The 16,199-nt window shown below is 41.1% G+C and overlaps 1 long non-coding RNA gene across 1 annotated transcript in view; it reads left to right on the forward strand.

Moving 5' to 3' along the window:
- The first annotated feature begins 2,065 nt into the window (after window positions 1–2,065).
- LOC126515084 (uncharacterized) overlaps window positions 2,066–16,199 on the forward strand; it is a 311,618-nt gene continuing 297,484 nt past the window's right edge. The window contains exon 1 of the long non-coding RNA XR_007595746.1: window positions 2,066–3,450. This is a non-coding gene — a long non-coding RNA (uncharacterized lncRNA). The remainder of the gene's footprint in view (window positions 3,451–16,199) is intronic.

Genomic DNA, 16,199 nt, shown 5'->3' on the forward strand with positions numbered 1-16,199 from the left:
TTTATCTTGGTTTATTTTTGCCAGTATTTATTTAGCTCCAGTTCCCTGTCCCTTCCTCCATTGTCCTTTAGTCCCCTCCTTCCTGAACCGTCTGTCATTCCTCTTTGCCAAGGGAAAACACATTTTCATCTCACAGACATAGACTAGCAGTACGCCTAAGCTATTGAAAGTGAAAGAGACAGATATTTTTTAATAGCTGTTTCTAGACTAGAGAAAGGACTTGGTTACTCTGCTTCTCCCTGTAGATGTTTCTTCCACTTAACTGACTTGGTATTGTATATATATTTCATCTGAAGAAAAATTAGAATGACCAGGAGACAGAGCAGCAATGACGCTGCTGCCAATTCATCTTCTTTTACACTTTTTTCATTGAGCTTGTCAAATGAGATGTGAAAAAAAGAGGCAAAGCTGCAGTGTGACAAATAGGCCCCATGATTATTTTCAACAAGTCACAAAAAAATAGGACAAAACATCTTAATGTTTTCCTCTTTGCCTTCATCTTTCATTCAACTGAGATTTGCTGTCATTTATAAAGGTCATCGGGCCTGCAAGGAGGCAGCCAGTGGAAAAGTTTGCTTCTCTCTTAGACTTCTAAACAGTGACTGTTGAAATATTGTGAACTAGGAGCTTGGGACTAGAATGCATTTGAGTCTTTTCAGGGAATGAGTTTTATTAAGTCACCCACAGTCTCCTATCTATGAGGGTTATTGTGAGCACCATATAATATCCAGGGTTCATGTAGAAATGATGGAACATCTCTTTTTTTAAAAAAAAATTGCCCCCTTTGCTTTTCTCTAGCAATACTAGGTTGCTTTCTGGCCCGGAAACCTAAGGAAAAAATTCATATGGAATATTCTTTGATACTTAAGATATACACTGATTTATTTAGTACCCGTTTCTTCCTCTTGGGAGGCATTTTGAAGTAATAGACTCCTCAACCGGTAAATGTGACTAAAGTGAACATGAATAAAAGATAGGGGCTAGGATGAATATCTATCGCCACTTAGCCACAGCCACTTTGTGCTTGGAAATGGGCACCATACCTGAAGGATTTATACTAATTGGAGGACTTTCAGAGTGCGTATCGGATGTAGTGCCTTCAAATTACTGCCAAGACCAGCCAGGGTGCTGCCTTCTCCAGGAGACTTGTCATAGTAAAGTTTTCCCTGACAGTCGGATGCAGCGGTGACAAGAGCTTCCAGTTAATGAGTGTTTACTGAAGGCCAGTTCTGTGGAAGGCTCTGGGTAGATGGGCAGAGTGAGGTTTGAAACTAGTTAAGAAGCTTCCAGCCATCAGTGTGATGCCGGTCACCATCTGCTGCATGAGGCTGAACTGAAAGCGACCCTGCCTGTGTTCCTTTCTGAGAGATGTAATTGGCTTCCCATGTAGTTCTTGGTTTCCCTAAACTTCTAATGAAATGTGTATGGCCCCAGCTTGACTTTGCTTACTGGCTTATCTTAAAGTATGGAACATGACACCGTTTAGTTCTGCCATGTGTCACCTAATGATCATCAGTGGCCTCCATGCTCTGTCAACTCCTATTCCACTGTCCCCCAAAATCTTTGATTTGAACTTTTAACAGGAGGACTAAGGTAAACATGTGAAAATGCAGGCCATTTTTTTCTCAAAGTACTAATCCTTTTCTGATGTGGGAGTGTCATATATCAATCTGTTGATTTCATTGGTTAAGTTATAATAAACCAGCTGCTTGGCCTCATGGCTTGGAACATAGATGAGAGGAGTAAACAGGATAGGATGCTGGGCGGAAGAGGAAGTGAGGTCAGACTCTGCTCTGCTTCAGGAGAGAGACCCGACAGCTCTGCTGGAGCAGAGATGCCATGCTCAGCTCTCCCAGGTAGACGCGATAGCTCTGCTCTCTGAGGCACACGCGATGAAGATGGATGTAGGCTAGAATCTTCCCGGTAAGCACACCTTGGGGTGCTTACACACATTATTATAAATGGGCTAGTCCAGGTGCGAGAATTAGCCTGTAAGGGCTAGAGTTCATGGGCCAAGCAGTTCTTTAAATGAATACAGTTTGTGTGTTGTTATTTCGGGCGTGAGCTAGCCAAGCGGCTGGGGTGTTGGGGACGCAAGCCCGCCGCCCCTCCATATTTCAACAGATGGCGCCCAGACTTGTGGACAACTGAATCCACAGAAAGCCTGAAAAAGCTTGGGAAAGAGTAAAGCATGTTTTCTTGATAGCAGCAATTTCTTGGGTCTGCTCTGCTTGTTAGAAGCAAGCAAACACTCTCATCTAAGAGAGGCTTCCTGACTCAGCTTCAGCTGCAAAACCCTGCAGCTCATTAAGAGGTCCTGCCACGAACACTTAAATGGTGTTGACAAAAAGCTGAACGCATGCTTTTCGGTTTTCAGCTATAGCAGGAAAAAAGCTGCGCCGTTTAAAAATGCTGGCTTTTTGGGCCGTCCTGCCAGGGCAAACTCTGACTGAGGCAGGAGAGCCAACTACCGAGAGACGACTTGACTGTTGTCTGTTGTAGCTCGCTGGCTGGCAGGGACCTTGAAACGCCATAGAATTGTGTCTATAAACAAGGCTACAGCCTGTATCTCCGCCACGAGGCTGGAAAGCTAAGGAATGGACTGGATCTAGCTGGCAAAGCCACGGCTTTAATCCTACTCATATTGCTCAGTAATTTAAAGGCTCGTGTGGTCAGAAAAAGAGAGATATACAGTAAAGAGATTCAAAGACAAAGAAAATGTTTAAATGATTTACAGTGTGTTAAAAATATATGCAAGCTAAAAGTTAAAAGTTCTTAAAAAAAAAGAAAGAAAAAGAGAAGTTGTGTGTGGTAGTACACGCCTTTAATCCCAACACTTGGGAGGCAGAGGGAGATTGACCTCTGTGACTTCAAGGTGTGGTAGCACACGCCTTTAATCCCAGTGCCTAGAAGGCAGAGACAAACAGATCTCTGTGAGTTCAAGGTGTAGTAGCAAACACCTTTAATCCCAATGCCTGGGAGGCAGAGACAGGCGGATCTCTGAGAGTTCAAGGAGAGCCTGGTCTACAGAGTTATTCCAGGTCAAAGAGATACAGAGAATATAAAAGTAAAAATAAACGAAATAGAGGTTAAAATAAAGCGTACAAAGATGGAAAATACACAGAGAATCTTGATACTGTATACTATTATGCTCTCTTTGAATTGTTTGAATGCTGAGGAAGGAGCAACAGCTGCTAAAAGATATTTGTTTATAAATGCTGCTGAACTAATCCATCGTAGAGATTTTGATGCCTTGACTTTGAAATTTGGATCTAAGGACATGATACTTTGGAAAGGAGTTTCTTTTTTTGTTTTCACAGAGGATGAGACCCTGTTCATTTCTTCTATTCCGATATGGTATGATGGACCACGCCCTCCTGAACGGTTGCTGTGAATACCTTCAGAAAATTGCTTCGCTCAACTGCCAACTGAGATGAAACTAGCACACAGGTTATACCATGAAAGACCTAATTAACGACGCCCCCATTCAGCAGGAAGCAGTTTGGAGAGAAAAAACTGCGCCCATGTTCCCAAATATGGTTTATAAATGTTCTTTTACATTTAAAGGGGGATATGATATAGATATGAATAATTTGCATTAGTATAGATTTTGCTTTATTGATAGAGATTTAAGGTCAATTTTGAATGTATATAGGTTGTTAATGAATAATCATTAATAGTAGTTAAGCTTGTAGTTATGTTAGTTAAGATTTTCTAGATGTGCATAGATATATTTTAGATAGGCATTCTTCATATCTTTCAAAGGCTAGAGAATATGGCATTTTACATGTTTTAATAACTTAGGACTTTTCATGACAATGAGACACTCTGCTCCTGGCAGCACCAATCTACTTCAAGAGGAAGATGGGCATCGAAGAGGATCCTTATGGAGTTTGATAGCCATTTGGGCAAGAAACTGCTCTTGCCTGGACTATTGCATAAACTGGACACAGAGAACCCGCAGAGAGAGGACTGCTGAACTTGCCTAAAGGTGAGATGATCTTTCGGGGTTCCTGATTCATGAAAGAGTCTGCAAGACATTCTTCAGGACAAGCAGATAGTGACTGCCTTTGAAATTTCCTGCTTTGTGGAAATGTCTGCTGGAAACTATGGGCCTGTAGGCCGAAGATGGATGCCCCAACGGTACAGAGGAACTTTGGGTGACTGTCCAGGCAGCGAGATGTCTCTGTCATTTCTAGAGTTTTGGATGTTAAGTTAAAGCCTTCTTTTTTTTTTTTAAACAGAAAAAGGGGAAGTGATGTGGGAGTGTCATATATCAATCTGTTGATTTCATTGGTTAAGTTATAATAAACCAACTGCTTGGCCTCAGCTTGGAACATAGATGGGAGGAGTAAACAGAATAGAATTCTGGGCGGAAGAGGAAGTGAGGTCAGACTCTGCTCTGCTCCCGGAGAGACCCGACAGCTCTGCTGGAGCAGAGACGCCATGCTCAGCTCTCCCAGGCAGCTGCAACCCACGATGGACTTAGGCTAGAATCTTTCCGGTAAGCGCACCTTGGGGTGCTTACACACATCATTAGAAATGGGCTAGACCAGGTGCGAGAATTAGCCTGTAAGGGCTAGAGTTCATGGGCCAAGCAGTTCTTTAAATGAATACAGTTTGTGTGTTGTTATTTCGGGCGTGAGCTAGCCAAGCGGCTGGGGTGTTGGGGATGCAACCCCGCCGCCCCTCCATATTTCAACACTTTTCTGTCTATTTTCTCTTCTTTCTCAGATATGAAAATGTCCTTAAGCATTGAAAATGTTATTTTTTTAGTGGGCAGGGGGGCACACGCATATATGCGTCACGGGGAGCATGTGGATGTATATGGGGGAACTTGAAATTGGCTCTCTGTTACCACCTGGGCCCTGGAGAGTAATGAGAGGCAGGAAGCTCCCTTGCACTTGATGACCTGAGCCCAGAACCTTAAAAGCATCATCTGAATGATCTCTCCCTTTATTATTTACTTGTATTTAGACTATCTGATAAATCCAGTACACTTTTTCTTTGACACCATGTTGAAAATCCCAACATTTGTCTTCTTCCTGACTTGTTATCAACAGAGATTTTCTTTGCTATTCTGTGGAAGTTTAAATGGCCTGGCTCCCCACAGTCTTCTATTTTAGATTAGATACAGCAAATCCACTCTCACTATCATGCTTTGTTTCTCTCTCTCTCTCTCTCTCTCTCTCTCTCTCTCTCTCTCTCTCTCTCTCTCTCATATGTTCATATGACTGTGTCTGGAATCTTCTTTTATCATTCATCTTCTCATATTCCTTTTTTATCATCTGTCTCTCCCAAATCAGGTAAACTGGCTGAGCAGAAAGCCCCAGGAATCTCTTACTCTCCCTCTCCCACTTCTAAAGAGTTAGGATTATAGGTCTACACTGTCATGCTGGCATTTGTGTGGGTGATATGTCAGAATTTAAAACCTTAATAGCCTAGCAAGTACCCTACTGAGTCATCTCCCCAAACCCTAAACAAACACTAAAGCTGCTTTTATACACAGCACTCAGGTAATTTCATTCAACATGATATACTTTTATGTTATTATTGCTAATATAAACTCCAGGAGAGTAGCTTATTGTATCTTCTGATCATTGATCTACTGTCATACAATTATGCCTTGAAAGATTGGTTGAAGATTATTACTAAGTGGATGGTCCAATGAGGGATTTGATATTATCAAGTATTTGCTGCAATCATCTGAGCCATGAATACTGCTGTCAGAGAAGATATAATTTTTGCTGTTATTTTTTTCTTGTTACATACTTGTCTGTTACATCCTTTATATTATAGAGAAGAAGCAGGGCAGCCCAAGAAAGGTAGAGGAAGAGGCATAAACTAGGTGGTTGGAGTGGAGAAAGCAAGAATTCTAGAGGATAGCTGATGGATGAATACTTATTTTGTATTGAGGAGTAGAAATTAATGCCAGGAAACAAGGCCAGGGACAGCTCAGGGATAGCTTTAAGAAACAAGAGGAATGCATTTCATAATCTCCTTGTAATGATCTTGTGGAAACTGCTAAGCAGAAGATATTATGAAAGTCATATTTTAATATGTTTCATCTTGCAACATCAGAGGGAGTAACTTTGCCTTTATTTAAACAGGTTACAAAGAGAGATTGTAGATGGGTGCAATGCAGGAAGGCATTAAGAAATCAGTGTCTTGGTAGAGAGAAGGGAAAAGATGTAGGCATTTTCTAACACCTGGATGTCCACCTTCTACTTTTTGGCTAGCAGTTGAAAGTAGCAGAAAAAACAAGGAAAGGGAAACTTTTGGGGGGAGGCCTCTCATTCATTCCTGGCAGCTCAAACCCAAAATAATTACATAGAAACTATATTATTTAAATACTGTATGGCCACTTAATTCTTGCTAACTCTTATATCCTAAACTAACCCATCTCCATTAATCTGTATTGTCACATGACTGTGGCTTGCCAGGTAAAGTTCCATGCCATGTCTGACTCTGGCAGGGCTACATGGTCTTGCAACTCAGCCTTCTATCTCCCAGCATTCAGTTTAGTTTTCCCCACTATCTCTACTGTGCCCTATCACAGGCCAAAAAGAGATTCTTTATTAACCAATAAAAGCAACACATTTTCAGAAGAACTTTCTACACCAGGGACTGTTTGTCACTAACTTAAAAACTTCGTATTAGGAGAATGGAAATTGAAATTAACAATGACAATGTCTATGTGCACTGTAAGGCTAGGTATAAATTTCATTGTATACCCACAGGTAATTATAGCAATTAAACACATCTGTTTTGTAGTTTTCTGTAAAATAATATACCCAAGTCAAAACCAATCATCTTCTGATTTTCAATATTAATATCTCTTTAAATATAGAGGGTGCATGCATTATTTTAATGAAGGTCCAATTAGCACCAAAATTTACATGGTTAGGCTCTAATATTAAAATTCTAAACCTGTAAAAGAATAAATATGTTGTGTGTGTGTCTTTGTATGTATGTGTGTGTGTTTGTGTGTGTGTGTGTGTGTGTGTGAGAGAGAGAGAGAGAGAGAGAGAGAGAGAGAGAGAGAGAGAGAGAGAGAGAGAGAGCACATATGGGCACATTTAACCATTATTTATATGCTTTTTACCTTCACAAGATAAAAACATTGCAGGAATAAGGGAGGGGCTCCCAAGTCCCCACCCCTAGAAGAAGAGCTGCTAGCAGTTGATGATTCCTGAGGGATGAAGAGTCACCCTCTTTTAACGATATGGCCACTGGTTGTTTTATACCCCAGTGGATAGCTACACACCTGTGTGTATATGTGTAATAGTAATTAGACTCAGATTATTAATAACAATAAAAGGAGTCATGAAGTTTAGGAGGGAGACAGCGTGGTGGGACCACTAACAGGAGTTAGCGGGAGGTAGTGATAGATGGATATTACCAAGATATATTACTTGCTGATGTCAGGGCTCACTTGAATGTACAAGGTCTGGTCTGCCATCCATGACCATGTTGGTTTCTGAGGACTGAGCCACGACTGGTGACAGGCTGATTTTTGTGGCCAGGGCTGTAAATTGGGGTCATGATGTCATCTGGATCAATGCTGCAGCTGAGGGCCAGGTCTGAATGTGTGACCCTACTACATCCAGGATCTATGTTGATGTCTGTGGCTCCTGAAACCATCGAAGACCATACCAATGTCAGGGGTCTAGGCTGCCAATTGGGGCCATATTGATATCCGAGGGCCATTGTTCATGTGGTAGTCTTGCCAGTCCATATGGCCTGCTTTGCCACTTTGGACCATAGTGTTATCTGGGCCTAGGCTACTGCTTAGTACCATGTTTGGGTCCATGGTCCTACTGTGGCCAGGGTCTGTATTAATGTCTGTGGCCCATGCTGTTACCAGAGTCCACATAGGTGCCCAGGGTCTGGGCTCCTATCTGTTCATGAGAGTATCCAAGAGTCAAGTTGATTAGGGACATCCTAATAAGCATGACCTATGCTGTCACCCAGAGCCATGGTGTTGTCCAGGCTAAGGCTGCTGCAGAGGACTATGTCTTGGTCTGTGATGCTACTATAACAGTTAAGGTCTGAGCTGACGTCTGTAGCTTCTGTTGTCACTGAGAATAATGCAGAGGACCGGAGTCTGACCATCCATCTCGGACCTGTCAGTGTCCTAGGACCCTGCCATTTTAGGGGCTATGCTGCTGCCACCTCCAGCAGTGGAGACATGTGGGCATGACTCCTGCCTCAGGCCATGTCTGGATCCTTGATGCTATGGAGGCTGGAGGCTGGGGTGGTGTCCTGGCTCCAGTTGTCACTATGGGCTCTGGGAATATATGTGGTCTGACTAGCCACCTGGGAGCATTTGATGTTTGGAAATCATGCTTCTGTTGGGCTTGTGCTGATCTGAGAGGCCTGTGCTGCCACCATGACTGTGGCGGCATCAGGCTGAGCTGCTGCCAAGGGCCAAGTCTGGGAATGTTATCCTGCAGCAGTTAGCTTCTGTGATGTTGTCTATGGCCTGTGTTAACACAGGGATGTTGGAACCATGCTTGGCTGAGCCAGTTTTGCCTTTTATTGACTCTGGGACTCTTCGTCTAGCCCCTCGCTGGCTACTGCAGCAGGCAAGTTGGTCCTACCCTTCATAGGAGAGCTTGTTCCTGTGCTCACCCCTTAGTATAGCCACACACTTCATCTAGGAAGCACACACGACATCTGACCCTGTGGTGAAGGATGCAGGAGGGCCAACCCTGAGTGCATGAGAGTAGGAGAACTGATGTTTTCTCCTGACTCACCCTTGTCTGCCATGTGGTAGCATGAGTGGTCAAAAGATGTCCTCCTACGTCTGCCCCTTGCTACTCGTGGCAGGCAGAAGAGGTGGCCTCAGGTCAGGAGACTGAAAGAACTGACACAGCCTGGACTGCTCACTGGAGCTGTTGTTGAGGTTGTAGGTGTTCAGTCCTGGGGAAGTGCAAGTGGGGGCCTGACCTCACCCCCCTCCCTGTTATGCCCCCTAGAGAAATCGGGAGAGAGGGCTCTGCATATTGACTTGTCAAATCAGTGGAGCTGGTCCTGGTGATAAGAGTGAGGGAGGGACATTTCTGAAGGCACCAAGAGCAGAACTGGCTCCATGTGGGTTGCATTGGGTGATCCAGCTGAGGCAGTGCTGGAGAGCACACCAAGATAGTGATGATGGGGGAAGATTGGCAAATTGGTAGCCCTGATGCCACCCAGTCCCAGAACTGGGACTGTGGTTTGGTTTACTCCAATATCCACAGAATCTAAGAACTTTTGGAGCAAGTAAGGGGACTGAGCCTGTGGATCCAGAGCAGCGAGATCTCCCTGATGAAAGACAGTGGCAGGATGTTCAGGAGGAGCCCCAGTGGAGGGGGGGGGTCCAATGTTGGTGGTGTAACAGAAGCCAAGGCCTCAGGCCTGACCAATGGCCCCTAATAGTGAACACTTGCAAGTAGAGACAAACAGACTAAAGGATAAACTGTGTGCCTCAACGGGTCACACTACAGCTTCAACGACTAGATTCTTCTTCTTCTTCTTCTTCTTCTTCTTCTTCTTCTTCTTCTTCTTCTTCTTCTTCTTCTTCTTCTTCTTCTTCTTCTTCTTATTCTTCTTCTTCTTCTTCGTGTGTTTTTTTTTCTTTAAATTTGGTCTTGTTTTGGGGGGAGATTGTAAAGGCAGAGGGTGGATACAAGGAGACAGGAAGATAAATGGGATTTGAATGTATGATGTGAAATCCACAAAGAAACAATGAAAGTAAAACAAACAAAACCCCAACATGTTACTTGTTGACAAATTTGAGGACCTGAGTTCAGTCTGTGAAATTCACATGTTGAAAGGAGAGAAGCAACTCCATCGTGTTGTCTGCTGACCTCTATACATCTGGCCCTGTGCAGTATATAGGTGGGGTGCTGTACAAACATGTACACCCCCTCTCTCTGACACAATTACAAAGGTAATAATGTGTTTTGAAAATGAAATATATATCATGATATGTAAATACTGCATAAAGTTATTTCAGAATCATGCATACTGATATTTATAGGACATGAGCAGATTGGTCTTTTGGATGATCTGTGTTGAATTAAGAGCGGCGGGGCTGCGTCCCCAGCACCCGGCACCCGGCTGCCTGCATGGCTAGCTTATGCCCGAAATAATTACACAGAAACTGTATTCTTTCAAACACTGCCTGGCCTGGCTGGTTCCGGCTTCTTATTGGCTATCTCTTACATATTGTTCTAACCCATTTCTAATATTCTGTGTAGCCCATGAGCTGGCTTACCAGAGAGGATCTTAACCTGCGTCTGTCTGGAGTGGGAGCATCATGGCGACTCACTGACTAAAGCTTCTTTTTCCCAGCATTCTCTTCTGTCTACTCCGCCTACCTAATTTTCTGTCCTATGAGGGCCGAGGCAGTTTCTTTATTAGTAAGAAATCACTCCCACATCATTTCCCCTTTTTCTGTTTAAACAAAAAAGAAAGGCTTTAACTTTAACATAGTAAAATTACATATAACAAAACAGTTATCAAGCAAGAATTACAGTTACAATATTTATATCTATTTTATCTCTTATCATAACTAAGGAAAACTATAACTATTCATTCTTCAACTCCATCAAAGACTCCAGAAGGATATAATACTACCTAAGTAAACAAGAAATAAGAAAACTCTAGAAATGACAGAGACATCTCACTGCCTGGACAGTCACCCAAAGTTCTTCTGTACCGTCGGGGCATCCATCTTCAGCCTACAGGCCCATAGTATCCAGCAGACATTTCCATGAAGCAGGAAATTCCAAAGACAGTTTAGTCACTTTCTGCTGTGTCCTGCAGAATGTCTCGTAGACTCTTTCATAGGTCAGGAACCCGGAAAGACCATCTCACCTTTTGGCAAGTTCAGCAGTCCTCTTTCTGTGGGTTCTTTGTGTCCAGTTTATTAAACAGTCCAGAAAAGAACAGTCTCTTGCCCAAATGGCTATCAAACTCCATAAGGATCCTCTTCGATGCCCATCTTCTTCTTGAAATAGATTGGTGCTGCCAGGAGCAAATGTGTCTACTCTGCCTACCTAATTTTCTGTCCTATGAGGGCCGAGGCAGTTTCTTTATTAGTAAGAAATCACTCCCACATCAGATCTGTATCGGTAAATATTTACATATAAGATAAGCATTCTTACATATAAATAGATTTAACAGTGAATTATAGGTGGTGATCTCTGCATGAAAGATTCATGCTTGGAGTACTTGGTAGTACTTGATGCTTCTACATTGAAGATGTCTCGTATTGTCTAGACTGACCATGAATAAAACAGAACTGAGACATGGTAGGCACCAAAATGTATCAGCTGTGTGAACCAATGAATGAATTCTTGCTGTGTTCTATATTCCTAGCAATGAAAAAATTGGATGAGCAACATAAGGGACAGGTAACACCAAATTATGGTACTCTGAAGCAAATAGTGTGATGGGTTAGAATAGCTAGAGGCCACGTTATCTACCTCCAACTCTCCATGCCAGGACTAGCACATGACTGAACACCCAAGAAGCTGAGATTGCAAATTTTATTCCTGTATGATACTGGCTGAGATTTATGGGAAAAGAAAGTAACACCCAGTGACAGCTTCGTCTTTTAGCTAATGGGCAAGGATAGTCTTGTATATGAAGGCTATACTGTGGAGAAGAATGAGTGGAATGTATGGATTTTGTGGGTTAAGGGAAACATACACTGAGTCAACAATATAAACAGAAAGAATGAAGGCACCCAAGAGATTCAAGACTGACTACCGCACATCAAAAGGAGTGAATTTGTCACCCATGTACTTACTGTCATCCTATGTTTTTGAAGGATGTATTTCTGAATAAGTTTGCCTGCCAAAGATTTCCTACAAATTTAATCAGCAATTATAAGATTTTAAAAGTGGATCCACATCTTTAATATGATTATGAAATGAAGATGGAAAGTTTTTCCCTTCTAAATCTTCATTATTACTGTTCTGCACTACAAGGTAGCATGGCCAAAGGCGAGAGGTGACAGTTTATAAAAGGTTTTATTGACCAGTTGTAAGGATGCTGTGGTGGTTTTCCAACCTCTGGGCTGTTGTCAGTGCTTCTGCGTTTCTCTCGTGTTTGTTTTTCATCAGAAAACACATGGAACTAAAAGTTTTGTGGCAAACTAAATTAATCCTAATGATATTCACTTCAGGGTTAAGATACAGACTAGCACTTTGGCATATTTATCTTTCTGTGTATGGTTTCACTTAAATGAGTATAATTATATTAAAAAGAAACTGTGAATCTGCTGGTCCATGCTGCCTTAAGAGTTTCCAGTGGTATTTCTAAAATCCAATTACAAGCTTATTTAATAAAGTTTTGGGAATAAAATTGGTTTGATTTTTAAACTTTCATTACATAGTGATAGATTGGTAAGAATATTAGGAAATATTTCAAAATCTCTGAGACTCGGTATCTATGCTCTCAAATTAAATACTGTAACAGCATAAAGTGTAAGGAATTATTACATTCATCAAATATATAAAGCCTACCGTACAATGATTGAGGGAATAGAGAATATAAAAGATTGTCATTGCAATTTGTCTATTGCTGTGACAAAACACCATGACCATGCAACTTACAAAAGAAAGTATTTTACTCACTACAGTTTCAGAGGGTTAGAGTCCATGATAGGGAAACAAAATATTAGTAACAGGAATGATGGAGAGTTCATACCTTGATCCTCAGACAAAAGACAGAGCAGCACACTGCGAATAGTTTGAATCATTTGACACTTCTGCCCCAGTGACACATCACCAGTAATACCATACTTTCTAATACTTTTCAAACTGTACCACCAACAGCAGACCAATCATTCATACATGAAAGCTTTATGGGGATAATTCTCATTTGCATTCAAACCATGACAGTGTCATGCATGATATTTATAATTTGTGTTAAGAGGAATGCCAGGTGCAGCAGGAATACTCATGATAATTTTGTTAATGACAATACCAGTGACAAAATAATAGTGTGGTTCTATTATCAATAAGAGCTAGTCATGTAACAGTTTATAAAATCTGCCTTTATTTGTATGCTCTTGCTTGTTTGGTTATTTGTCTAATTTGCAAGTCTCCTACACACTCTCTTCTCTATATTATTTTGTTTTATTATATTCATAGTTCCTAATATTATGGGATAACAAACAGTGAAACCACAATGATTGCATCTTTCAGAGAAGGAATAAAAATTATTCAAGTACTTCATGCTGAATTAAAGGTGAAATGTTATATTCCCAGAGAAGATATAAAGGTTTTTTAAATATTTATTTTTTTTCTTTTGCTTGTTGGCTTTGATTTTTTTTGAGACTGGTTTTCTCTGTGTTTTTCTGGCTGTCTTGGACCTCACTCTATAAACCAGGCTGGCCTTGAACTCATAGAGATCCACCAACTTTTGCTTCCCAAGTGTTAGGATTAAAGGCATGCACTACCACTGCCCAGCAATATATACAGTTTTTGAAAATATTTAATTACAAGTTTTTAATTATTAATTGTATGCTGTATGGTTTACAGGTATGTCTTAAAGGGAGGTTTTCTTACAGAGGAAATAGGATGCACACACATGCACAAACACACATGTGTGCACACATGTACACATGAATGTACACAGTTTTTGTTTGCATTTCTTTACCTATAGAGATTGAAAATGCCTTAGCTGCATTGCAGGAAGGAAAAAAGAAACTAGAATTTAGTGTTACTGGGTCAAAGAGTTTCGTCTAAGATGTAATGAGCACTCTCTCTGACATCTGTAATTTACTTGTGCTGAAGAAACATCTAAGGCTAGTCTTAATTTCCTCCCAATTGGATAGCCTTATGGAATTTTCTTCCACAGTTCAGGCATGTTCAGTAGATTGCAGTGAGCACACTCAATGTTGGAACTTATATTTGCTGCCACCTCCCATGGATGTTGCAATGAATCTCAAGCTGGATTTATGTTTTGTATTATATTTATCTGTGAAGATTTAAATATACTCTAATCATTTCATCTACTTTTCATTTAATTTTTGCTTCAATAATGACTTTTACTCTTTGGTCTCTGTGTTAAAAAACTGTCATTATTTAGTGTTTCATTGTCTCCTCTAAAAATTTTTATACTAATTTTCTGTTTCTATTTTTTTTCTTTCTTTTTGCTTTGTTTTGGTTTAGAGACAGGGTTTCTCAGTACCTATGAAATCAGTCTTGAAACTCACTCTGCAGACCAGGCTGGCCTTAAACTCACAGAGATTTGTTGTAGACCCACATTTCTATTTGGTATGGCAGCCAGCCTCTACGCCATAGTCAGTATCTGATGATGGTCACATAGCCTTCCAGATAGGCTGCCGCTGCCCTAAAAAAAGTAAGGATGTTGTTTTGCTCCTTTCTTTGTAATTTGGAGGATGCCTGACAGAGATGCTGATTCAAGCCTACATGCCAGCTAGCATACAGAGCACACAGGTAGTTGTGGACATGACTAAAAGCCATTCACCTGGTTACCTAGGAGACAGAATTTTGGTGTATTTCCCACTCAGTTTATATTTTGGTATAAAAAGCTATTTGGAGAATAAAGCAAGAGTATAGAAGGAGCTGCGGGCTGCGTTCCTGCTGCCCAATTCCCAGCCACCTGGCTAGGTTATGCCCCGAAATAACACACAAATTGTATTCTTTTAAACACTGCCTGGCCCATTATATCTAGCCTCTTCTTGGCTAACTCTCATATCTTGACTAACCCATTTCTAATAATCTGTATAGCACCACAAGGTGGTGTCTTACCGGGAAAGATTCTAGTATATGTCTATCTCGAGCTGGAGCTTCATCACATCTGGCTCAGAGAGGAGAGGCACTGTGATTGCCCCACTTCCTCCCAGCATTCTGTTCTGTCTACTCCACCCACCTATGGGCTGGCCTATCAAATGGGCCAAGGCAGTTTCTTTATTAACCAATAAAATCAACAGATTGACAAATTACATTCCCACATCATTTCCCCTTTTTCTGTTTAAACAAAAAAAAGAAGGCTTTAACATAGCAAAATTACATATAACAACAGTTATCAAGCAATAATTACAGTTACAATATTTATATCTATTTTATCTTTTATCATAACAATGAAAAACTATAACTATAACTATCTATCTATTCTTCAACTCCATCAAAGACTACAGAAGGATATAACATTACCTAAGTAAATGAGAAGTAAGCAACTTACAAAACTCTAGAAGTGACAGAGACATCTTGCTGCCTGGCCAGTCACCCAAAGTTCCTCTGTACCATTGGGGCATCCATGTTCAGCCTACAAGCCCATAGTATCTAGCAGACTTTTTCCATGAAGCAGGAAATTTCAGACAGTTCAGTCACTATCTGCTGTGTCTTGCAGAATGTCTTGCAGACTCTTTCATGAATCAGGAACCCCGAAAGACCATCTCACCTTTAGGCAAGTTCAGCAGTCCTCTCTCTGCGAGTCCTTTGTGTCCAGTTTATGTGTCAGTCCAGGCAAGAGCAGTTTCTCACCCAAATGTCTATCAAACTCAATAAGTAGCCTCTTTGATGCCCAACTTCCTCTTGATGTGGATTGGTGCTGCCAGGAGCAGACATGTCTCATTGTCCTGAAAAGTCATAATAGCATACAGTATCAAGATTCTCTGTGTATTTTCCATCTTTGTGCAGCTTTATTTTAACCTCTATTTCTTTTATTTTTACTTTTACTTTTTGAGACAGGTTCTCTGTATGTCTTTGTCCTACAATAACTCTGTAGACCAGGTTGTCCTTGAACTCTGAGAGATCTGTCCTTCTCTGCCTCCCAGGCATTGGGTTTAAAGGTGTGTCCTGCCACACCTTGAAGTCACAGAGGTCAGTCTCCCTCTGCATCCCAAGTGTTGGGATTAAAGGTGTGTACTACCACACCCAACTTCCTTCCTTCTTTCTTTCTTTCTTTCTTTCTTTCTTTCTTTCTTTCTTTCTTTCTTTTTTCTTTCTTTCTTCCTTTTAACTTTAAGAATTTTAACCTTTAGCCAAAATTTTTTTTAACACAATGTAAACCATTTAGACATTTCCTTCTACTTTGAGTCTTTATTTTACTGTATATGTCTCTTTTTTGACCATTTGAGTCTTTAATTTACCAAGACTTATCGGTACAACTAAAGCCATGGCTTTGGCTGCTAGATCCAGCCCATTACTTAGCTTTCCAGCCTCATGGCAGAG

The sequence above is a fragment of the Alexandromys fortis genome, unplaced genomic scaffold (assembly GCF_014885135.2).
Source record: "Alexandromys fortis isolate MF-2015 unplaced genomic scaffold, M_Fortis_MF-2015_v1.1 scaffold_133, whole genome shotgun sequence".
In the NCBI taxonomy this organism is placed as follows: Eukaryota; Metazoa; Chordata; class Mammalia; order Rodentia; family Cricetidae; genus Alexandromys; species Alexandromys fortis.